Genomic DNA, 26342 nt, shown 5'->3' on the forward strand with positions numbered 1-26342 from the left:
CAATTTTAATTTTCTTATTTGTTGTATATTGTACTTAAAAATATATTAATATTAGAAATATGTGGAATTTTATTTGGTTAATTATTTAATTAATTAATTAAGTTTTTTTTTTAAATTTTCAAAACTATTTTTTGTTTATTAATTTATTTAAGTAAAAATTATTGTCAACTTTATTTATTCATATTATCTGGATAATTGATAAATTTTTATAGATTCAAAACCATTATTTAGTTTATTTTAACATGGTTAAAAATTTGATAATTATCTAGATTTTTTATCTGAGGAATTATTAAATTTTTATATATTCTGATTTAATATTTTTCTTACTATAACAAAGTTTTGCATAGTTAAAAAAATATAGGGTAAAAATGATTTAAATAAAATTATTATCAATTTCATTTAAAAATATTTTCTGGATAATTAATATTTTTTTTTACATTCAAAGCTATTTTTTGTATAGTATAACAAGATTTTACACAGTTAAAAAAACAGTGAAAAAATAAATTTATTTTTTTATCAATTTCATTTATAAATATTATCAGGATAATTAATATTTTTTTATACATCTAAACCTATGATTTTGTTTATTTTGGTGGTTTTAAGAAAGTTAAAAATTATTATTAAATTATTAGAATTCTTTATTTGAAAAATTATTAATTTTTTGTATATTCGGATTTATTATTTTGCTTATTATAAACAGATTTTGCATAATTAAAGAAAATATAATATAAGAATGATTTAAATAAAATTATTTTAAATAAATATTTATAAATATAGTTTGTATAATTATTAATTAATATATTCAAATTTAGATTCAATTTCTGAAGCGAATTTTTAGTGAAAACATTTTAATTAATGTTAACATTGTTGAAACATCTATTGAAAATAATCATCTGATACTTATGGAGACTATTTTCAAGATATTTGATAATTATTCGGTTTTTTTTATCCGGATAATACAGAATTTTTTGTAAATTCAATTTTTTTTTACTTTTTTCATGTTTCTATAAGACATAATGTAAAAATAATTTACGTAAAGTTATCAATTTCATTAAAAATCTGGCTAATTATTTTTTTATATATTCAAAACTATTATTTCGTTTGTTTTAAAAAACAGATACGTAGTTATAGAAGGTTTAAGATGAAAAACAATTTAAATAAAATTAAAATAGAAACAAAACTATCATTAAAAAAAAAATTAGCAAAAACGTATTATGAGCTTAAAAAAGAAACAAAAATCATTAATGTTAGAATCCAAGGTTCTAATAAATCACTAAGTAACTGAAATATGATAATTATCAGGATTTTTGTATTTGTATAATTATGAATTTTTGTATATTCAAAGCAATTATTTTTTTATTTTAAAATGTTTTGAATAGTTATAGAAGATGTAATATAAAAATAATAAAGTAATTTAATGAGTTAATAATTAATCTGTTAATTAGGAATTAAATAATTATTTAGAATAAAAGTTATAAATTGAATAAACTTACTAAAAATGGACTGATAGATTCACTAGAAATAAAAAATGTTATTAGATTCGAATTCATGAATATTTTAAGTGATAAAAATCTTTAAACTTTTGATAAAGTTGCTGTAAAAAGATTCCAGATTAAAATATTATTAAATTTGTTTAGTTTTTCGTAATCTTTAATATGGCTTGCTTCCGGTAAAAATGTTCTGATACGCACACCCCAGTAATGCAATATTTACACTAGGCACTGGTTACGTTAGTTCTATCGGGAATATACAGTTACAGACTACGGTCAAAAATACGTCGGTGACAGTTTTACCTCGTTTTATTAGCAAGGTTTACCAGTTGTTACAAGATAAACACAGATTTATGTACATGTGCCAAATGAATTATTAACCGATAATCAGTCCTCAATTAAGCCTTGTTAGTCTTCGATTACAGTATCGAGTGGCTGTGACACGACAGATGGTCGCATACGATTATTACAACATTAATTATGCATTAAAATCTGTCAAAAACGTAACCCACATTAAAGGTGTTGAATTTTTTTTAGAAGTGCAAACACAAACATCTATACGGTCGAAGATCGTTATGATCTATTTTTCACGGGTTTGTGCTTTCTATCCGTACCCGCCGGTGTTTTATGTATAAAAGTTGCAATTATCATGTTATGGTTTGCATTTTAACTACCTGTTCCATTTACCAAGCGGCTAGATTAACCGTGAGAAAAGAATTAACGCCCGCTGATTTACATTTACTGCCAGCTAATCGTTGTTTGTAAAATAGTTTTAAGGAAAAAATCCTGAAACCAAGGATGAAGCTACTCCCACATTTCGCATGGTAATTTATGTCGTTGGAATGCAATAGGAAATTGAATTAAGGTAAATGTTTATTCATAAGGTGCTAGTTTTAAAGAAGTATACACGGGGGTAGTTCATGCCGAGGCATATTTTTGAAGCCTACCCATTTGGAGGTTCGCCAAAAATTGACCAAATCTTCTGTTCATTTTTTAATGAATTTGAAAAAAAAAAAAAAATTCGAAATAAACTGTTATAAATACTTTCTGGGTAATTTTTTCAGGGTTAAAAATTTGACAATTATCTGAATTTTTTTTCTGTATATTCAGTTATAATGAATGCAATTAATAATAAAATTATTATTAATTGCATTTATAAATTTTATCTAGATAATTGTTAATTTTTTATAAATTCAAGACTATTACTTCACTTATCTTCAAGAGTTTTATTTGGTTAAAAATTTAACAATTTTATGGAATTCTTGTCTGTTTAATTAATATTTTTTTATATTAAAAAATTTCGCATTGTTAAATAAAATATAATATATAAATGATTTAAATAAATCATCATTTTCATTTATATATATATAGTATGGATAATTAATAGTATTTTATATATTTGCTTCTTTTAAAAAGTTATTATTTGGATTTTTTATCTGGATAATTATAAATTAAGTTGTATTACATGAAGTTTGCTTGAAAATTTAATTAATAAAAAAATTAAAAATGATAAAATTAATACTTCTTTCAAAAAACCTAAACTTTTTAGAGAAGATACATTTTTGTAATTTTTCATTTCACAATTAATAAAAAACATTATTTCTTTACTTTTTGACAGTTATAATTATCTGAAAAATTATACCGATCATAGAAGTCAATAGAAATACAATTAATTTTAACTTCAAAATATTGTAAAAATTGAAAATAATTTTTTTTCTCTTTTATGTTTTAAAATTGTATTTTGTAGAATTTATTTAAAATTTTGAAGTTATAAAGAATTGTAAAATCGATAGAAAATTGTTAAATTAAGTTGAATAAATAAAATTTTGAAAAAATATAAATAATTTTATTTATAGTCTTATAAAATTACCATGTTTATTTATTTGAATTTTTTTATTATTTCTTCTTTTAACTATAGCTAAAGATTTAAATAAAAAAAAATTCTATAATGTTAACTTTATTTTACAAAATTAATAAATATTTCTTTTATTTCAGAATTTATTTAAATTTTTACTGACATATAGTTGAATAATTTTTTGATGTGGTGAAGAAGTATATGTCCAAAGTATATAGTAAAGTGAAAAAATAAAATACAAAACATAATATTTTGCTATGAATTTGAATATGAATTTTCTTCGTATTTAGATAATAAAATCAAATTTCTTTAACAGAAATTTAATTTTCTTTTATTTTAGAATTTATTTAAATTTTTACATTTTTGGAGATGGTATCTCTAAAATCAATAGAAAAGTAGAAAAATAATAATTTGAATTTTGTAAGGAATTAATAAATAATTTTATTTGTAAAATTTATAAAATTGGCATATTATTATTATTATTATTATTTTATTTGAATTATCAAAGTCAAATATAAGATTCTCCTTATTTAGATTTCAAATTTTAAAGTTGTTAAACATTTCATTTATTTTCGAATTTTTTGTTATTATGTTTGAAGTAAATTAATAGAAAATTTTTTTTATAAAATCTGTATGTTTATTTTAATTAAAATATTGAAATAAAATATAATATTATGCTACAAATATCAGTTTTATTATTTTAATTAAATTCAAATATGATATAATCTGTATTTAGATTGAAAAAAAAAAAAATAATAATTCTTAAAATTATTGAATATTTCAATTTTAATAAAATTTAATTAACATTTGATATTCATATTTACATATCTTATAAAATGAAATATTTATTTTATTAGAATTTTTTGAATAAAACATAATATGGCTTTACAAATATGAATTTTGTTATTTTAACTAAAATCAAATAAGGGAAAATTCATATTTAGATAGAAAAAAGTTTAATATACAACTTATTAAATTTTTTTTTTGTATTAATTCAAAAATGAATAAAAAATTATTTATTTGTTTATTTATTTAAAAAAATAATATTAGTTTTTTAAAAATTTCCGAAAATAATGAAAAATATGACATACGAATTTAGAAGGGTACCGCAACAAATACAATTCGAATGATTCGAGATCAAAAGTGGTCGATTTGGCATGGAATGCCCCCTACACATTCCAACATGGAATAGGAAGTATTAATATCTACATGAAAATTTTATTACTTTTGTACGCTTTCTGTTGTTAATTAATCAGATATAAAATTGATAATATTTCAACACCCATTTATAGTTACCAAAACTAAAAGAAAAAAATAAAATATTTCATGAAAACAGTAAAAATCAAATCATTGAATCAGTATTTGTTATTTATTTTTATAAAGACTAATTCTTTTTTTATTTCTTCCACCTTTTAACCATTAGGCAACTCCACCAATATAACACGTTATCAATTTTTCATTGGACAGACGTCGGTGCACGGGTAGCGGATGCAATTTCCTGTTTTTTATAATTAATATTGTGTCAAATGCCCAAGACAGAAATGAAAATAGTTCAAACAGCGCTTATAAATACACCTAGTAAATATAGGGGAATTCGGCCAACAGGAAACGTCCTTTTGAAATCCGAATTGTGTAAACAAATTTATATACCAATTAGTAAAAATAGTGCGCAGTTTTTCGCGTCTAAAATTAATTTGTGCGATGCATCCTTATTAGGAAGATAAGAATTTGATAATTGCTCAATTTAATTGAATTATTAATTAAGTTTTCGCTCCTGCTGCTTGTTTTATACGCACAAGAAAATATTAATTAGTAATAATTTGTTGAGGTGGGCATGTCCGATGGTAGTGAGGGCACTAAGTAAGAAGTCATTAATTGCACGTATTAAAATTCCTCGGGAATCTTTGCCTCCCCTATGTGCACACTAATGTACGATCGACGGGAGGTACGGGATAATCGCCGATTCCCACAGAAAAATACGATTGGCTCGATGGATTTTAATTGTGCAATTTGTACGACTGTTTCACGCTTGGTGCGACTGTTATTGACGGAATTAATGGTCAATTTGTGATTTTATTGCTGCCGTTTAGTTAATACGTTATTGGTAAATATTTTAGTTTATCGAAAGGAAGGAACGTTCAGTCACACACGAAACGATAATTACATCACATTAAACAATAACAATTCAGGTGGTAAATATGCACAAATTACGGAAAGAGACGTAAGAATGACAAAAACCGCCGGTTAAAACTGTCTCACCGGAAATAATCGAATAAATTTCACGGTTCTACACTGAAACACGCAATTGTGACATTTTTTAAAACCGACTTCTCGACGTTTCGTAAACGCTTTATGCAATTACGGCTCAGTTTAAAAAAAAATCACTTCCTGACTGACGTCGATCTTCAAAAAAGCTGTCCACGGTAGTTCAGTCAATCCGGAATGGGTTGCGTCTTTGAATAGAACCCGAAGCGTACGTCTATTTCCAGAGATTTATGGTAATTATAGATGTAATAAGGACCGATGTTAAAAATACCGTCTTTTTGTTCGTTTTGCCGGCGTGAGAATTGAAAAAGCGAAGAAATGTTGCATACACGTGCATAGGACACATTCCGGAAACTATTAATCGCACCCTTCTTTCTAATTGTATCTATCATTTCAATAAATTACCGCTCGCACGTCTGGATGCGGCCGGTGTAATTATCAGACGTTTGAGAGGGGCCTGTGGGTCTGTAAATCATGAATTGAAATTGTTTTTCGATTGAGCGAAACCAATCGTTACGGTGATCAATGAACAATAATAGTCTTTGCACGCAATATGTTTTATGCTGGATGATTTGCAATAAAGTTGTGAAATGTGAACCGCTATTTAAAAGTTCTTTATACAAATCTTTGCTGCTCTTATTGTTCATCTTTGTTAATGTAATGAATAAAATTTATAAAAGTTTCTGTATAAGCCCAATAAAAGGAAATATTTTAACACATACCAAAGATTAGTTTAAATAGAAGTTATTTACAAATTACAAATTTTTGTCTTATAAATAAATATTTGTTACTGTTACTCATTGGTTATTAAACTTTCTAAACAAATTTTCAAAAAGAAAAAAAATAACATTATTTTTTGTGAAATTTATTCAAAATTATGTATTTTTTATATTTTATAAATTATATACCTAAAGTAATGAATTTTTTAGATTTTATAAATTATATATTTAAAATAGTAATTACAAAAGTAATTTTGTTTGTACGTATTAGAAAATATTAAATATTTTGAAATATGAAATATTATTTGAATAATATTGCATTACAAATATTTTTTATCCTATCCTGTCTAATTTTTAATTAGATAGATAAAAATATTTCCTTAATAGAGATTCCAATTTAATTCCCAAATTTGTTAAAATTTATTTTTAAAAATTTTATAATACAAATTGGATAACTTCTTTCTTATTGAAATTAGTTAATTTATTTTTTGTTCAATTTAAATTAAATATTTAATTATTTTTATCTTTTTTATATATATATAGGATAATTTTTAAATTTAAATTAAATATTTTATTATTTTTATATTATCTTTTTAATTTAAAATTAAGTATTTGATTTATTTTTTATAATTTAAATTAATATTTTTTATTATTTCTTTTTAAATTAAATACTTTTCTTTAATTTATATTAAATATTTTATTGATTTTTAATTACAAATTATATATTTTAATTTTTGAAATCACTTTTAATTTTTTATATTCGTTCCATGTATATTCGTTCCATGTTAATAATTTTATCTAATAAAACATTTAGTTATTTATTTTTTGATTTAATTAAATCATTTTATTTTTTCTTAATATAAATTAATTATTTTAATATTCTTTTATATATAAAATGTAAATATTTTATTATTTTTTACTTTAAATTGAATATTTAATTTTCTGTATAATTTAAATTAAATATTTAAAGAGTATTTTATTTACTTATTTTTTTAATGTAAATTAATTATTTTATTTTTTTTATTTTAAATTAATATTATATTGTTTCTTTAATTGTAAATATAAATTAAATATATTTATTTTAATTTTTCAAATTACATTTATTTTTTTATATTCTTTCCATGTTAATAACTTTATCTAATAAAACATTTAGTTATTTACTTTTTAATTTAATTGAATTATTTTATTTTTTTCATAATATAATTAATAATTTTAATATTCTTTGAAAAATTAATTTAAATATTAATTTAAATATTTTATTATTTTTTTAAATTAAACACTTTATTTTTATAAATTTTATATAAATTAATTAATTTTTAATTTTAATTTCTTCGTAATTTAAATTAAATATTTTTTTATTTTCTTCTTTAAATTGAATATTTAATTTTTGTATAATTAAATATTTAATTTAGTATTTTATTTATTTATTTTTTTAATGTAAATTAATTATTTTATTTTTTAATTTAAATTAATATTTTACTGTTTCTTTAATTGCAAATTAAATACTTTTTTTAATTTAAATTAAATATTTTATTGTTTTTCTAATTTTAAATTATATATTTTAATTTTTCAAATTATATTTATTTTTTTATAATTTTTCTATGTTAATAATTTTATCCAATAAAATTACATTTACATTTAGTTATCTATATTTTAATTTAAATTAATATTTTAATTTTTTATTAATTTAAATTAATTATTATTTTAATATTTTTCTATAAATTAAATTAAATATTTTATTATTTTTTTAAATTAAAGTTAGTATTTTTTGATTTTTTTTAATTAATTTAAATATTTTAATTTATTTCTTAATTTTAATTATATATTTAATATTATTTTATTTTTTCTGTATATTAATAATAAGTTAAGTATTTTTTATTTTTTTTAATTAATTTAAATATTTTATTTTTTTTTAATTTTAATTAAATATTTAATTTTATCTTAAATTATATATTTTAAATTTTCAAATCTAATTTAATTTTTTATGTTTCCTGCATGTTAATAACTTTATCTAATAAAATTAAAGCGTATATAAAATTAAAGCATAACCTTGTACTACATATATAAATTTTATTATTCTCACAATTATGAATAATTGACATATTTCAAGAATGATTTATTCAATTACTTTAAAATCATCTATAAATTATTTAAATTAAGTAAATGTAATATATCAGTAAAGAAAATTGTTAATGCACTTTTAAATCCAAGATATGTGTCACACATTCTGAAAATCCTCTCCAAATTTGGATGGAAGGTCGCGATCACTTTGGTATAAACAAACGGTACAACGTTGCACAACGCAGTTTACAACGCTTTTAATTTCCTAACAGCGTTTTCCTTTAATTAAACAAAACAGGTATGAGCTATTAATTCGTTTTTTTATTCATTAAATAAAATTGCATAAGAATATGTCTTTAGAGAGATATTTATAACTTATTTAAAATGCAAGCGGATGGAAAAGTTGTTAATGTTTATGTTTTGCTTGTAACGCAAATAAATACTATTAAAGTTCTATATCCTGAATTCCTGTCAGAAAAATAGGTCCGTCTGATATGTCAGTTGCAGGAAACTTATAAAATATTATAACGTAATTAAACTAATCCAATGACATTGTTTAAAAGAAACTACAAAATCGCCAATTAGTGTCGTTTGTGTATTAAACGTCGGCAATTAATAATTTACATGCATTTATGCATGTTATAAGTTTAATGAATGCGTAAATTGTATTATACAATTTTTATATAACCCGTAATTATATTTACAGTTAGCATTGTACTAAAAATAAAAATATAACAATTACTTTCCGACAAGATGTTTAAACAATCGACTTCCGTTTGGCGAAGGAATTCTTTAATCGAAGTTATCGACAATAAAATCCCGATTGTTATTCCTAATGATCATTTTTGAACGTTAATATTTATTATTCGTCTGGCACATTGTATAAATATTTAACACTTCGGACGAAACGTAAGATCAAAGGTATTTTAGTGTTTGACTAATGAACACTAATATTAAAAAAAATTGCAGCAACAGCAATAAAGTATAATTTTTGTTATGATCTACTTCAGATAATGATAATGAAGTTGAGTTGTTGGTCACATATGAAGGAATTCCTGTGGACTCACGATGATTTGCTGAGTTAATAAAGCTCCAGTCAGATTTTTATCACAATAAATTATTCCTCGATGGTGTCCCCTTGGAATTTCGTGTACCTGGCCGGCATGTAATGTAAATTCGCATGATCTTTGTCTGGGTTCAAGGCAACCATTCGTTTATCACGAATTTCTCATATGACTACGTGCTCCATACGATGTCGGCCAGATTTATCTGCGAGAATATTGCTCCGTACAAGATCACGGCGGCAATTAACAAATTGTTAACTTAAATTGTTAAGGATCGGTTTGCCATCGTGTTTGCTGCCGTGAAACTATGCGGACCCGTTCCGGATGTCACAATGGACTATTGCGTGGAAAAAACAGTCCGGATTGCGATAAATGGCTTGACGGTTTTGTTTCGGATTCATTGACTCTGTACACACCATTAAACTTGCCTGAACGCACAAGCCATTTTGTTGCTAATAGTAAAATGTCTTTTTATTAGTCAGCATTTCATTATCGGAAAAAAAGGCACAGCACGATATCGTATTAATATTGTAATTATAGGAAAGTTGGGGTTTCGCAGACCTGCTAATTAAACAAAATAGCTACTTGTTTATTTATGGTCTTGTTAAAGAAATATGTATGTACAAGTGGATTTCTAGCTGGAATTTCTTATATGGGCGTTACTTACAATTAGTCTTATTTTTTGTTTCTATATTTCTTTAACCGTATCCTTGACAATATTATTAAAACCTGTCAGAGACATTTACTAAACAAGTGCACATTTTAAAAATTATTTATGATCTGATTTTTGGTTAAATTAAAAATATTAAATTACTGAGCTCTCATTTAAAATATTTTATTGAGAATTACACTGTAAAATATTGATAATATTTTGTATATTTTTAAATTATTAATACATTAATTTTCGGGAAACATCAAAAACATTAAGTTTAAAGAATTAAAAATAAGCAATTGAATAAAAAAATATATTTAATTTAAACTTACATTTGAAATATTAAACGTAAATTGTGAAGTATTAAGCTCAAAAAATCAAGTTTTTGAAAAACATTTAAAAAAATAAAATATTCAATTTAATGTTTTAATATTAAGCTTAAAAAATTAAAAAAAAAACAATTTAATAAAAAATAAATAAATATTTAAATAATATTAAAATATTTAATTTAACTTTATAATATTTGAAATGATAAGCTAAAAAAATTAAAAATGCCAATTTAAATTAAAAAATAAAATATTTAATTTAAATTTATATTTGAAATATAAAAGGTAAATTGTGAAGTATTAAGCTCAAACAATTTAGTTTTTGAAAAACAATTAAAATATAAAATATTCAATTTAAATTTTCAATATTAACCTTAAAAATTTAAAAATAATTTATTAAAAAAATAATAAAAATAAAAATTTTCATTTGAATTATTAAACGTATAAAATTAAAAATAAGCAATTTATAAAAAATAAAATATTCATATATAATATTAATAATTATTAAGTTCTAAATATTGAGTTTTTGAAAAACAATTAAATAAAAAAATAAAATATTCAATTAAATTTTTCAATTTCATGGTTGAAAAATTAAAACTTAACAATTTAATTAAAAAAGTAAGTATTTAATTTAATATTAAGCATAAATGTTAAAAACAACAATTTAAATTAAAAAATAAAATAAATTAATGTATTTAATTTAATTTTGTGTTTGAAATATTAAACTTACAATAAGTTATTTAAGTAGAATTAAAATATTAAATTATATACTTTTAAGCTTAAAAAATTTTAATCAAGGAATTTATAATATCTTCAATAAGAAGTTTAAAAAATTAAAAATAGGCTTTTTATTAAAAAAAATGCAGTATTGAACTTAATTCATTAAATTAACAACAATTTAAATAAAAAATAAAATATTTAATTTAAATTTATATTTGAAATGTTAAACTTAAAAAAAATATAATAAATAATTGAATTAATATATAATTAAAAATATTTAATTTAAATTTATAAACATTCAAATTTTATTCTTAAAAAATTATAAATAAACAACTTAATTTATAAAAATAAAAAAAACTATTTGATATAGGAAACTTAAAATTAAATTATTTTTAATATGCTAAAAATTATTATTAATATATTAACAAAATAAAATATTTAATTTAAATTTATATTTGATATATTAAAAGTAAAAAATTTAAAATAAGTGATTTATACAAAAATAAAATATTCATATTTAATATTTTAAACCTTAATCAAAATGAGATATTCTCTCAATTCTTATTAAATAAAGACACATTTTTAAATTATTAATTCTCTGATTTTTGGTAAACAACTAAAATATCAATATGTAAAATAATGTAAATTTCTTTTATCAGTGTTTATCTGAAGTTTTACATTCTATGTGACTACAAGTATAAATTATTTGAAAACTAAATAAAGAAACAATTATCATATTGTAAAAAAATTGATCATTAATCAATACTTATTAAGGAAATGTATATTTTTTAATCATTTATTTTAAAACTTTTTGAAATATTTAATTAATAAGTTTTACTAATTGTAAAATATTGATTATTTAGTAAACTAATTGTTAATTGTTGTTGTAAATACCAATGTAAAAGTATGTAACTTGTTCTAATATATTAACGAATGTGTGGATTTATTCAAGACTTAAAAATAAACGACCATAAATTCAAGGTCAATAATCTACAAAAGGAATTTCATTAATCAACATGGCAAATTTTATATTCAATCAGTCAAGACACCAAAATCATAAATTAAAGACACACATTTCATGTTAAAATTATGATAATTTATGTGTAAATTTACAATTGGAAATTGTGTAAATGTAATTATGTCAATATAAACAGTTATCAAGCAAATCAAATTTGAAGAGAACATCCACAAATTCAATGCTCCCATCAAATCATCGCGGTAACGGTAACACGCCAAACATACGCAAATCTACGAACACAATGCCTCCCAAAATTTGAACGAACCGAGTGTTAATTCTTCACCGGTCCTCGATCCCACGGCTGACACATCCACATCAAATCGGTCCATTTTTTGTAACATCCGACAATGTCCTGCACAAATTACTCTTTTTTTCGGTGCGTTTCCGCCAAATAGAGGAGTCACCGGACCCCAAGAAAAATTAAATCGAGATACGGAATCCGGCGACTCGGAACGGTCTTACGGCTTTCCATTGTGCAGAGGATCTACCTGCGGACTCATCAACGAAATCACGACCGTAAACCAAACAAAATCCTCCGGTTAATGTCGTATGAGTCACACGTACGAAATTCACTAATTGCAGGTGGGAATTGAAAGAAGCGTTCCGGCGTCACGGTTTGTTTCGTGGTGTTTATTAATTATTGTTTCGGGTTACGTCATATTTTGTTTTGGTTTTGATTTCACTTGCATGTGGTGCTTCGTGTAACGCAACGGCAATTTCGGCACTGCTTCGCTTTGGTCATATTTTCATTTTCAAGTTTCGGGTCTACATGTCTTTGTTGAATTTCTAATGCTGACCGTTTCCTGACAACGAGATTAATTCCAATTCCAAGTCGAAAATGGAACCTCAAACCAACAAAGGCGTTTCGACATCTCTTATTACTATACGTTGTGGCCGATTCTGGGTTGAGCTTATTGAATTGAATGAAATTTATTATGTTTGGCGATCTTTGTCAGCTAAAGAAACTAGCATCATCATTTTCTTTGATAACAGCCTTTATAAAAGACCGCCCATGATGCAACACTGAGGCCAGATCACAAGAAGTATTAACACAAACTTGGTCATTGTTAGTCCCATCCTGTAAATTTACAGTACTGATTAAAATTCACCTCTATGGCATGTATTTTCCTTAGTCATGCAGGATTATGGTAAGGTGCATAATTAGTCGGATCATTGTTCTCGAGATGTGCTGGCGCAATTTAGTATTCAAAAAACGGTGTTGATAACACTTCCTTTAGTATTTTATGACTTTATTGTGCTTTTGTGGGTCTATGTGCTCACACGTGTCTATTGCATCTGAAATATTATACAATTGCACAAGAAAAAAATATATATTTAAACAATGATAAATGTTCTTCTGACACAGATACACAGAGTCTTCATTAAGACGGGGAAGAAAATAACTTTAAAATATTTTAGGCGCTTCCTCGAAGGTTGGTGAATGCACCTGTGCCGGATCATCCCAGAATAACCCGGGGATTTATTTGAAAATTGAATTCCTGTGACACGTGTTTAAAATCGTTGACAAAGAAAGTGTGTACGATGTGTTTGTTTGATTTAATTGCACCGTTAAAAGTCGTTGTGTCAATTAACATATTCAAATCCGTTAAATAATCAGAATTTCTAACGCTTATTTATTTCATTTACTTGGTTTCTAAGTTTAAGATTGCCTCTAGGGATTCAAACATTACTTTCCAGAAAAATTCATTGCTTTTTTTAAATTGCCAATTAAATTTTCTCCAATTTCTTTGGTGTTTTAATTCATTATTTTTGTTTTAATTTTAGAGAAATTAGGTATGGGGAAAAGTAGTAATCCGAGGTATAATTAATAAGCTTTTGCCGACGTATTACAGGCACATTCATGTCAGGAGAAATAAATGCAGGGTTCTTGCAACTGGAGAAAACACCAACTTTAGTGTTGACTTCCTCTTCGGAATTAAACTGTAAATTATGTAAAAAATTGGACAATGATAAAAATGAATAATTGGCATGGAGAAATAACTTAGTATTTGTTGGAAGAGATTTAGTCATTTTATATTTTGAAGATTTGTTTGTATTTCTGATCATCAATCATCAAAATCTTTCTTGGCTTAAATCTTTTCCTAAGTAACCAACTTTAACCTATTGCTCAGATCAGTAATAATTATTGTAATCAATAATGTAACTCATTGCATATAACAATATGATCAATAAATTTTGTTACCTTCACTTAATTTAGGTTGAATCAACTTTTTTTTCAACTTTTTGGTTATTAATTACGTGAAGCCTTTTTCTAACAGTTAATTCATTGCACATTAATGCCTGACCTATTTCAAAACTTTTACACGAGGATTTTGAATGAGATGTTGGTTAATTTCTTTATAGGTACAGGTTTCAGGACAACCTTGATACTAGTTTTATTTTAAGTGGTGACTGGATATGAATGGCTATTATTTAAGCAAATTTGAATGAATATAACATTTTTAACCAGAATGAATTAAATGTTTTAAGTATAATAATGAAAAAAAAATATAAAAAAATTACTGAGAAACAATAAAAAAGGCTTTCAAACATAAAAAAATACAGTTTAATGAAATAATTTATTTCTAAGACTTCAAAGTTATTAACTTTTGCTGATTAAACTGGTGTTACAGAATTTTATATTATATTATTTATATGCAGTAAAAAGGTGTTAATAAAACAAAAGACAAGAGTTCTAAAAATGAGTAATCAAAAGTTAAATGATAATGATAGTCCAAGAATTATTTTCAACTCAACTTTCAATGCATTTTTAAAAGGTAACATAAAATATAATAAAAAAATATTTTTTGATAAGATAAAAAGCTGTTAATAACTCTAATGGCAATCTTAGAAAATATATTTTCACGTTTTTTCAGTGCCATATTCATAATATCTTTTACTATACCGATTCGACCCTTTCAACATTTTACATATAACATTAAAACGTTATTTGCGGATTGTAATTTAAGCAAATCGGCCGTGTAATTTAAAAATTGACACAAATGTTGAACGTAAACAGCATTTTCAGGGCCCACGGTCTACTTCTATTTTAAATTTATTTGTTCGTCCGTTATGTTTGTTTCACTTAACAAAGTACGATTGTTTTCATGGATTTCATTGTGTTTGATTTTATTGTTCGCCTTAACTTCTGCATTATCGTGACTATTGAATGTTGATTATTATATAATCTCTTGCACTTGATTAAGCGTAAAATTTCTGCGTTTAATTTTTTTCTGTGTCTTGAAGCAACGGTACGTTGTATGGTGAAAGCTTAAGTAATAGCTAACTTAATGTTTAATATTTTATAATAATATACGTGGCAGGCAAATAACGGTGCAATTATTAATTATCGATTATTTACTTATTATTTAATTAATAAGTTTCACATGTTACAAGAAGGGAAATTCCTGACAAAAACACTTGCGGTTTTCGTGTAGCCACCGTCACGGACAAATGTAATTAACCTTAAAAGGGAATACGTGTGTCAGACGGAAAAGTAAAGCCAGGATATAATTAATTACATGCTAACTGTAACTGACAAATTCAATATTGGAATACTCATGAATACGTGAAGTATTAGTTGTAATATCATCAGATTCATCACAAGTAACGGATGCCATTTACAGTAATAACAATGCCGAGTCGTTCCTAACCCGGGATTTTATCAGTGGATCATTTCATAACGTAAGGTTTCGGCGCTCATTTCTTTTAATTGTCTTCGAACCGTCTATCTTACATGGAAATCAAGATTCTGCTGTTGCAATTCTTCATGGAAATTAACTGATCGTTAAATTCGTTATGATGTATTGTATTGAGATTTTTAGAAACGTTTTGTGTGAAAATGTTTGTCCTTTAACTTTTAACACACAATGGGAAGGTTGTCTACGGATTTTCGGTTCCCTTTTCCTCCAATTGGCCTGATTTTAAATATATTTTGATTGATTGTTGTAAGTATGACTAGTTTTCAAAAGTATGTGTATAAATTGTGTGGAAATGCCACAGAATACAACATATTTTTTATTCTAAAACAACTAACTGACTCATATACGAATTTGTTAATGATACAATTGTTCAACTGATAATTCTTAATTTACTTGATTAGCTTGGTGATTCAACTTTTATAAACTATATAAAATTTATAATAATTATTCTTTGAAACCATTATTCTTAGCAACGTTTTGTTTTGATAATTAGATATCTATTTAAAACGTATTCAGATTTTATAAAAAATAATTTTATATGACATTCTTGTATAAAAAACATTTTTCTGAAATTATTATTAAATATGTATTTAATTTCAGGATTTCATTAATTTTCTATAAGATTATTTGATTGATATATTTTTGAATGACAGAAATTTTTATGAAATGAGATAATAAAATAGATATAATAAAATTAATTAAATAAATTTTCAACAATCAAGTTTAAACACAAATATGTAGTTTAAGTAAATTGTTTCAAAATTTTGGGTTTTTAAATATTTATTTAAAATTTTTCAGTAATTTTCTGTAAAATTAATTAAGTCAATTAGTCAATTTTCTTATTAATTATAAATATTTAAATATATCCAGTTAATTCATAAATTAATTTTTATGACATATTTTCGGAGTAATTAAATAAAAATAATAAATTTTGGATATTGAAATATCTATTTAAAAGTTATTTTCTTATTTATTATCATTATTTTCTATAAAATTATTTAATATATATTTTTTTTTGAATAATAATAATATATTATTTTAATCAATGATACATTTTTTATATTAAAATTTAATTTAATTTTTCTGATCCACAAAATTATTGTAAAATAAATGACATATAAAATAAAACTGGTTTTATTAGCAATATTTTAGGTATTTAAATGTCTATTTAAAATTTAAAAATGTTGGTTCATTAACTTAAGGAAATTAAATTATATTTAATGAAAAAATAATTTTTTATATTTAACCAATTATTGTAAAATAATGAAATAATGGAAAAATTTACGGTATTTTACTACATAATTAAAATTGATTCAGTGATTTATTAAAAAAATATATTATAAGATATTTTAGAATAAAAAAAATATTGTGAAAAATATAATATTTGGTTTAAATGGCAAAATTTTGAGAATTTAAACAACTATTTAATATTTATTTTAAGATTACTTAGATATTATTAGTTGAAATAATATGTATGTAATAACTAGTTTTAATGCCAAACATTGGGTATTTAAATAAATATTAAAAATTTATTTATTGAGTCTATTTATTTTCTGTAAAATTATTAACATATTAAAAAAAGTGAAATAATATAGTATTTTAGTCAATCTATATATTTAAATACTTTTTTTGTAATTTTTAAACTGTTATTATTTGGCCTCATTTTGGATATTTAAATAACCATTTAAAATTTTTCCACATATGAACTTTTTGCAAAATTGTTTTATATGACAAATTATCGAAATTAATTATAATTAAATTATTATGGACTAATATAATAATACAAAATCAGTTTTGTCACACAGTTTACGCACAATTAATCACTTAATTAAATATAGAAATGTTTTTGAGATATTAAAATGTATTATTAAAAAGAAATATATAATTTAATATATGACAAATATCTGATCATAAATATCATATAATGAGCCCTGTTGGTAGTATTGATATATTTCCTCCATGGACACTAATTATTTTCAATTTTATTTAGTCCCCGCTTATTAAATAATGATGACTAGATATTACAATTACGAACTAATTATGTATGGTATATTTATGATGTGACCGTATATTTTCTGTATTAATACATTTTGTGCAGTCCAGGTTATTAATTATCCTGTCAAACAGAATCCTGTCCAGTCATAAATTGAGATTAATGATTTATTTATTGAATTATGCTGCATACACCGTTGGTTTCGTTAATGTAACTACTGTCACAAGATGTATTTTGAAAGCAACCATAAATCGCCTGTTTTTTTTTCCACATACGCAACCGTCCAATCAGACATAACATAAACGCAAATATTTCTGCTAATATGGCCTGAATTGACAATAAAAACCGCAAATGACCAATAGATGATATAATTATGTCGTTGCACAGTTACACCACCTGAATCTCAATCGCATGTATTCCAGTTTTCGGTTCGGTATGCACTGATTCGAATACGCCACTAGGTTCAAATGATTGTGATTTTCGCCAAATCATCGCCTCGTAAAGCATATCGAAATTCCAGTTTCCTCGGTGATTAGATGAACAAAAGCTCTAGCGATACATCTGGTATGTGGAAACTGTAATGAAATCGAAATGTAATTTTGTAAATTGCTTAATGCACCACACAACTGCGTTCGTGATGTACAAATTCAATTTAACTGTTTCGAGTATTATATTAGATTTGATCCCTTGAACGGGAATTGTGAAAGGTGGATAATATTGGTTTGATTTAGATACAATTCAGATATGTCGATTAATTCGTAGTCGCTTACGTTGAAATGTTTATTTTATTTTAAAATATTTTATAAAAATAGGTTTTTAGACTTTGGTGCTATTTTTATAAATTTCTATAATTTGGCTCATGAGTTTAGTTTTTATTGAACCATAGCATTGAAAGATAAAACACCATATTCTTGCTTTATTTTATAGGATGAAAGATGTGTTTTAATATAGTAATTATTTAAAATGATCAAGTCTATTTCCTTGATCACTTTCTTACATCTTTATTATTTTTTATTTAAAACTTAAAACATCACAAATAAATAAATTCATGTTTAATTTATAGTAAAAATATACGTGTTATTTTTTTATTTTTGATCAAATTTATATACATTGGTACATTGTACATATGTCCTTCCATAGTCCTCCTCCATAAGGTATATACAACAAGTAACACAACGGGAAATGATAATAAAATAATAAAAAATAAACTGTAGAAAATAAAATAAAAAATTGAATTTAAAATAAAAGAAAAACTAAATATATTTTATTTAAATTATAAAAAATTAAAATATTTGGTTTAAACTAACTAAAAATATATATTTAATTAAAATTAAAAAAATTAGAATATTTAATTTAAATTAAAAATAATAATAATAAAAAGAACAAAATATTTATTTTAATATAAAAAAGAAAATATTTAATTTAAATAATTAAATTAATTAAATTAATTAAATAATTAAATTAAATTTTTATCAATTTAAAAAAAAAATAAAATATTTAATCTAAATTAAAAAAAAATGAAAATATTTAATTTAAATTAAAATAATTTATTTAATTTAAAATTAAATACTTAATATAAATTAAAATAATAAAAATAAAATATTTAATTAATCAAATTTAAATAAAAAAATAAAAGATTTAATTTAAATAAAAAAAGAGAATATTTAAAATTTAAAAATATGATTTGTTTTTAGTTTAAATTAAATTTACAGTAAAATATTTATATTTTTATTTATTTATTATAATATAATATCTAAATTAAAAAAAATAAAATATTTAATTTAAATAGAAAAAATGAAAACATTTAATTTAAAATAAAAAAAAGAAAATATTTAATTTAAATAAAAAAAAATTAATATTTCATTTAAATTTTTATTAATTTTTAAACTTAAAACTAAAAAAAATGAAAATATTTAATTTAAATTAAAATAATAAAAATAAAATATTTAATTAATCAAATTTAAATTTTTAAAAAAAAATAATAACTAAAAATAATTAACTAAATATTTAATTTAAATAAAAAAGAGAATATTTAAAATTAATAAGAATATTTTTAATTTAAATTAAATTAACAGTAAAATATTTATATATTTATTTATAAATATAATATCTAAATTTAAAAAATTAAAATATTTAATTTAAAATCAAAAAGAAAAATAATGAAATATTAAATTTAAATTAAAAAAAAATGAAAACATTTAATTCAAAATAAAAAAAGAAAATATTTAATTTAAATAATAAAAAAATTTAATATTTCATTTAAATTTTTATTAATTTTTAAACTTAAAACAAAAAAATAAATGATAAAATATTTAATTTAAATTTAAAAAAATGAAAATATTTAATTTGAATTAAAGTAATTTATTTAATTTAAAATAAAATACTTAATTTAAATTAAAATAATAAAAATAAAATATTTAATTAATCCAATTTAAATTGGAAAAAATAATAAACAAAAATAATTAACTGAATATTTAATTTTTGTTAAAAAATGATATATTTAATTTAAAATTAAAAAATGAATAAAATTTTTAATTTAAATAAAAAATAAAATGTTTAATTTAAATTAAAAAAGAAAAAATTTAAAAAAATGAATATTTTTAATTTAAATTAAAAAAATGAAAATATTTAATTTAAACAAAAATTTGATTAAAAACTCTATAATTACAAAATTCAATAATATCAATTGCCTGCAAGAACAAAAATGTTAAAACTATGTCTAATATGTTTTTCTTAGAATTTCAGAACATAGTAGATTATTGATGTGATTTTACATTTATCCATTTATGGTAAACATCCACGATCTCCGACCATACACAATAACTGATAAGAAAATTCACTTTGCAACTGTAACGATAATGTCAACAATTGTGTGACAAAAGATAAACAAGTACTGTGCATGCTGGTGTGTTCTCAAGTTGGCATCAAGTCTGTAACATCAACAGAACAAACATTTCCCAAGTAGATATTTATGATAATGTCCCTTACCATAATACCAGACTGCGTACTCACCATTAAGATAATTGTAATATTTAGACTATTTGCGGAATCCTTGCTCGAAACAAAGACTTTAATTGAATAATTGCACCCATTAGCGATCGAACGACGCGCACAATTAATGGAAAAAAAAAATCGAAATTGAATGTAATGTACACAACGAAATTCAATAATTAAACGCATTTCTCATGTCACGATTTTTAATGTTTCGTATGTGTGCACTAATTGTACATTCATATTGAAAATAAAACTTTAATTGGCAATAATCCGAGATCTGAGATTAAAATAATTAATTGCTCGATGCGGAGCAACAATCAACCGTAATGTGTGTAATACGTTTTAATAAATCGTTGAACAATGAACAGATCCACATCATTAAATGTGGGAAAACATAATTAGAATTTTATGAAAGCATATTCGCCACAACAACGTACTGAAAGCGTCTTCTGAAAGAAACGTTTTGTTGTTTGAATTGTTAAATATTGTAATATTGTGTGGCGGATCCACAAAAAAATTAACTAATTAATTACATGTGCTCAACAGTAATGGTGCAATAAATCTTTTGACTCTTAAATATCATTTAGTTATAAGATTATATGTATGCAAGGAGTCATTTGCAAATTATGTAATTAAAATTTGCATTTGATGTTTATGTTGTCAATAAAATGATCCATAATATATAAAGTTTTATGAAATATGTATTAGAGAGTCGAGTAGTAGTGTAGTTTCAATTTCCTCTTTTCATTTCCTAGTTTCTTTATCGATTTGTTATTAAATTGGCTTACCAGTTTATAAAAATTTGCAGTCGACGTTTATGTTGTCAATAAAATGATGTATAACATCTGAATTTATGATTTTATAAAATCCAGAAGTAATGTAGTTTGTGTTTCCTTTTTTATTTCCTAAATTGCTTATCAATTTAGCTGTAAATCATGTTACATGTGTGTGTTATACATATTTATTTACATTTTATGTAAATAAAATTTACAATTGATGTTTATGTGTTCAATACTTTACCCATAATAGTCCATAAGTAATGCAGGTCCCATTTCCTCTTTTTGTTTCCTAATTTCTTTATCTATATTTTAGTAAATTGGTCTATTATTTTATAAAAATTTATAGTTGATGTTGAATAAACTGGTTCACAATATCCAAATTTTTAAGAAATGTTTGCCTGAAAAGTTCAGAAATAACCCAGTTTCCATTTGCTATTTTTATTTACTTAATATCTTTTACGATTTCCCAATAAATTAGTTGGTTATTTTATAGGATCAATATTGGACATAAAATTTTTGTTTGTCTAGAATACGTAATTCTAATTATGTAATCATTTTACATACATAGATATAATTATTTGCAAAGTGTGTCAGTAAAATTTCACAATTAATCTTTGTTTATATCTTCAGTAAAATGATCTGCAATATCTGAATTTTTATGAAATACGAGAAAGTTTTTAAGGAACGGAGAACTTATTTTCCAATTTTTATGTCAATTTCGTGATAAATTAGGCAATTATAAAAATGTGCAATTGTCATATTATTACCAGAATTTAGGCAAGTATCATTATCAATTTATAAATAATTTAGAAAAATTTAAAGAAATCTTATAATGATTCATATAAAATACTAATACTACTAATAGTTTGGTACTATTAATAAATACGTAAATAATTCTGTTATAATTTATTCATATTCTACGGAAAAATTAATAATAATAATAATAATGATATTCTTATGAATTTATTATTCTAATTAAGTAGTTAGTCTATAGGATAAATTGTAAAAAATAACATAAATTATCTTACTTTTTAAAAATATTAGAATGTTATTCTAATAATATTAATAAATACATAAATAATCCTGTTATAATTTATTTCATTTATTTCCTACTGAACTTTTCAGACTTCATAAAATTTTTATTTCTTGTCTGAATTTAATAAAACATCCCAAAACCAAAATCTACAGGGTATCTTTTTAGTCACGATAATTGAAAAAATAATACTAGTAAAATTTTTATAGAAAATCGTAACACCACCTTCTGAAGTTCTATGAAAAAATAAATAATAATAATATTCTTATAAATTTATTATGTTAATTAAGTAGTCTATGGGATAAATTGTAAAAAATAACACAAATTATCTTACTTTTTAAAAATATTACAATGTTATGCTAATAATACTATACTACTTAAATCATACTTATAACTAAGACTCTTTCGTAAGTTAGTAGAATTAATGGATCATTAATTATGAATATGCATAATTTTTTTTATAAAATTTGGTATATACCCATTTCAGGGGGTGCTTAATCCAATAGTGTAGTTAGATTTCCTATAAAAAATTGGCTAGTATAATTTCTTCAATTTTTCTGGTTACAAAGTTTCTCTGTAGGCATTGGTTTTGGGCTGAAAAATTTTGTCTATAAGTACATATTTTCATATTTTATAATTAAACAAAAGAAATAAAGATCAGAAATAATGCATTTCCTTTGAATAGTTTTTAATTTCCTTAGCATTATTTTAATATATTAGTTCTGAATTTTATTAATAAATTTAAACTTCTGAAATGATCCTTTTATTTTGTAATTTTATCATTTTTTTATTAAATTGGGATGTTGTATAATATTTGCTATTGTCGTTCAAATACTCACTAAGATCTATTATTAATAATTTCATTTTTTTATATTTAAAATTCCATTTACTTCCTGATCAGTATTCAACATAGATTTTTATTACCTCAATTAACGTAATAATAATTACACTGTAATTCATGTTACATGTATACAAACAGTTATTTGCAAATTATGTAATTAAAATGCGTAGTTTATGCCAAAGTTTATAATATAGTGATCCATAATATGGTGTAGTTATCAATTTCTATCATTTAACAAACGTGATTTTTAAATGTTTATACAACAAAAAAGTAATTTGTTCCACCTTTACTGTCTCCAAGTAAGATATTTTTCATCTTTTCAGGCTAATATTGCAACATCAATATGTAGATAGTAGATAAATTCACGTTACTTAATCATGATTTGTTAATTTATTCACAAAGCATTTAAAGTTTACAGACACCCGAGTCACCTAAATCATGTCTTTGGAACATTATATCTTATGTACGTATTAACCTCAATTTATCTTAACTGGTTTACGATTACAATTGTATTATTTGAAAAGTAATTGTATATTTACAACTGTAGTATTAGCTTCCTGCTGTGACGAAAACTGGGTCGCAATACTTACCTACACCTACAATTCTACACTACGTACTCTGGAAAAATTATTAATCCCCGTCAAACCACTCATCGAAAGCGATTCAGTGGAAGAAACTGAAACGACGGACGCCGCATTCCGACGAGATATTTACGGATATCTAGTCGGATTCCTGCGGCTTGGCGCGCATAAAACTCACCCATTCCCGACTCATTTTCCAGCCGCTACCGCACTTCGGCCGTCGCGACATGTTGCTTATTGTAAACGACGCCATTCACCAACCAGTCGGATTTACGATATCGTCGCGTGTTTTTAACCCCATTAAAACCGGGAGGGACGACATCAAAGGCGCACATTTGTTTTGTCACTTACGGGAAGATTGGGCTGAGCACTTAATTTTCCCGTATGACTTTTTTTTTGTCAATTTGCAGTCGTTTCGTTTTATAGGGGCAAGAATTGGTGGTAAAGTACACAGGGCAATTAAGGGCAACAAATTGATCAGAAAAAATTTAATAAAACATTTTTCCTGTTAAAATTATTAAGTCTCAGCAGAGATAATTTGTTTTAATATTTATTTATTGTATTTATCGATTAATGAAATTTAATATGAAGGGTATTAGTGAGTGTAGAATTTAGATGTGCTACTTACGAATTTGAAAATATTATAAAAAGTCTTTAGTCAGTACATTTAGCTGATAATTTAGAAAAACATTAAAAAAAGTTGAAGGGATTTTAAGAAAAACACAAAAAAATGACGTCACTATATTTTCATTCCTCATTTATTAATTTTAAAGGTTAGAGAAAAGTTTTATAGTTAGTATATAAACTACTGTTCAGTTAGTTATAGATGCAAATATTCTCAAAATAAATAATTGAATATCCCGTATGAACATGGTAATTACAACGAAAAATTAATATTTCTGATAAATGAACGTTATTAGGCCGTTAGTGGATATTTTAGCATTTTTAGAGTCAATTCTTTTAAAAACTATTAGATTCTGAAGCCTTCACTGTCTCACCACCTGGTATGGAATAAGTCAAACTTTTTCCTGCCAAACATTGAAAAATTTTTTTTTGAAAGGATTTATGAAAATTTATCAGTTTTAAAGTTTTGAAATATAGGATAAAGATGTTACAGAAAACATTTTCTTTTTATATCAAAGTTTATAGATTATTATTTATAATGTATTTTTTTATTAACACAGTTTTTTTATAACTATTAAATTAACAGTTTCTGAGGCCTTCACTGTTAGACACAGTTTTTTTTTATAATTATTAGATTAACAGTTTCTGAGGCCTTCACTATTAGACCACATGGTATTTTGTATAAAAAACGATAAATTTATATAGGGTATTTACATAAGGTACTGAGTGGAATAAACAATTTATTCATTTAATAACTAAATAATATTTTTAGACAAATATTAAAAAAACATTCTTTTGAACTCAATAATAATTGGTATTATTTATCGTTATTTTAAATAAATAATAAAATATACCGGAATGGTACCATACTCTTTATATTTGAATACTTCTCTGTCAAAATTTACGTATGAAGTGAGTATCAACACGAACTAACCCTCAGAACTGACCAATAAGAAACTTGTTATCCATCATTTACGTTCTTATCACGCAATTAAATTTATTTACCTAGTTCTTAGTTTGAATGGAGTATAGATTGATATATTCTGTAATTGATTTTGTTAAAGCAACATTAGTTTCTGAGGCCTTCACTGTTAAACAACCTCGTTTTGAATAAATCAAACTCTTCTCTGACAATCCATGGAGTTGTAGTTCAACGGTGTTTGAAAATTTGTTTATTGATAATTGTGATTATAATAAACAAATATTTATAAACATCCTTTTAAAGGATTTCACATTTAAGTAAAAAAATTCAAATTCCCCATTTGGAAATACCTTTTTATATCAAATTTGAATAAGCTTCATTAATATGTTGAAAGACAATACATATATAATTAAAAAAAGTCCATTTGTGGGGTTCAAAACCTTAATTGGAATAACATTTGATTGACGAATCCTCCTAATTTGTTGTCATGCATTTACAGTTAAAGATTGTAAGTATTATTTAAGGACACTCTGTATATTCCAGATTATTTGCAATGTAAAACTGAGCTTTTTTTTATCAATCTACGTCCTTAATAAGAGCAAATGACAAAAGAGCCGGCAATTTCAATAACAAATTAAGCTTTATAAATATGTATTCGATGGAATATTCACAAATTGCGACCTTGGACGGTATTATATTTACAA

At 23.1% G+C, this 26342-nt stretch overlaps 1 protein-coding gene across 1 annotated transcript in view; it reads left to right on the forward strand.

Moving 5' to 3' along the window:
- The window catches only part of LOC109594591 (uncharacterized), a 56585-nt gene that overhangs the window by 12832 nt on the left and 17411 nt on the right, over positions 1-26342 (forward strand). The gene's annotated exons all lie outside the window — the stretch shown is intronic.

Source organism: Aethina tumida, chromosome 2 (genome assembly GCF_024364675.1).
Source record: "Aethina tumida isolate Nest 87 chromosome 2, icAetTumi1.1, whole genome shotgun sequence".
Classification (NCBI taxonomy): Eukaryota; Metazoa; Arthropoda; class Insecta; order Coleoptera; family Nitidulidae; genus Aethina; species Aethina tumida.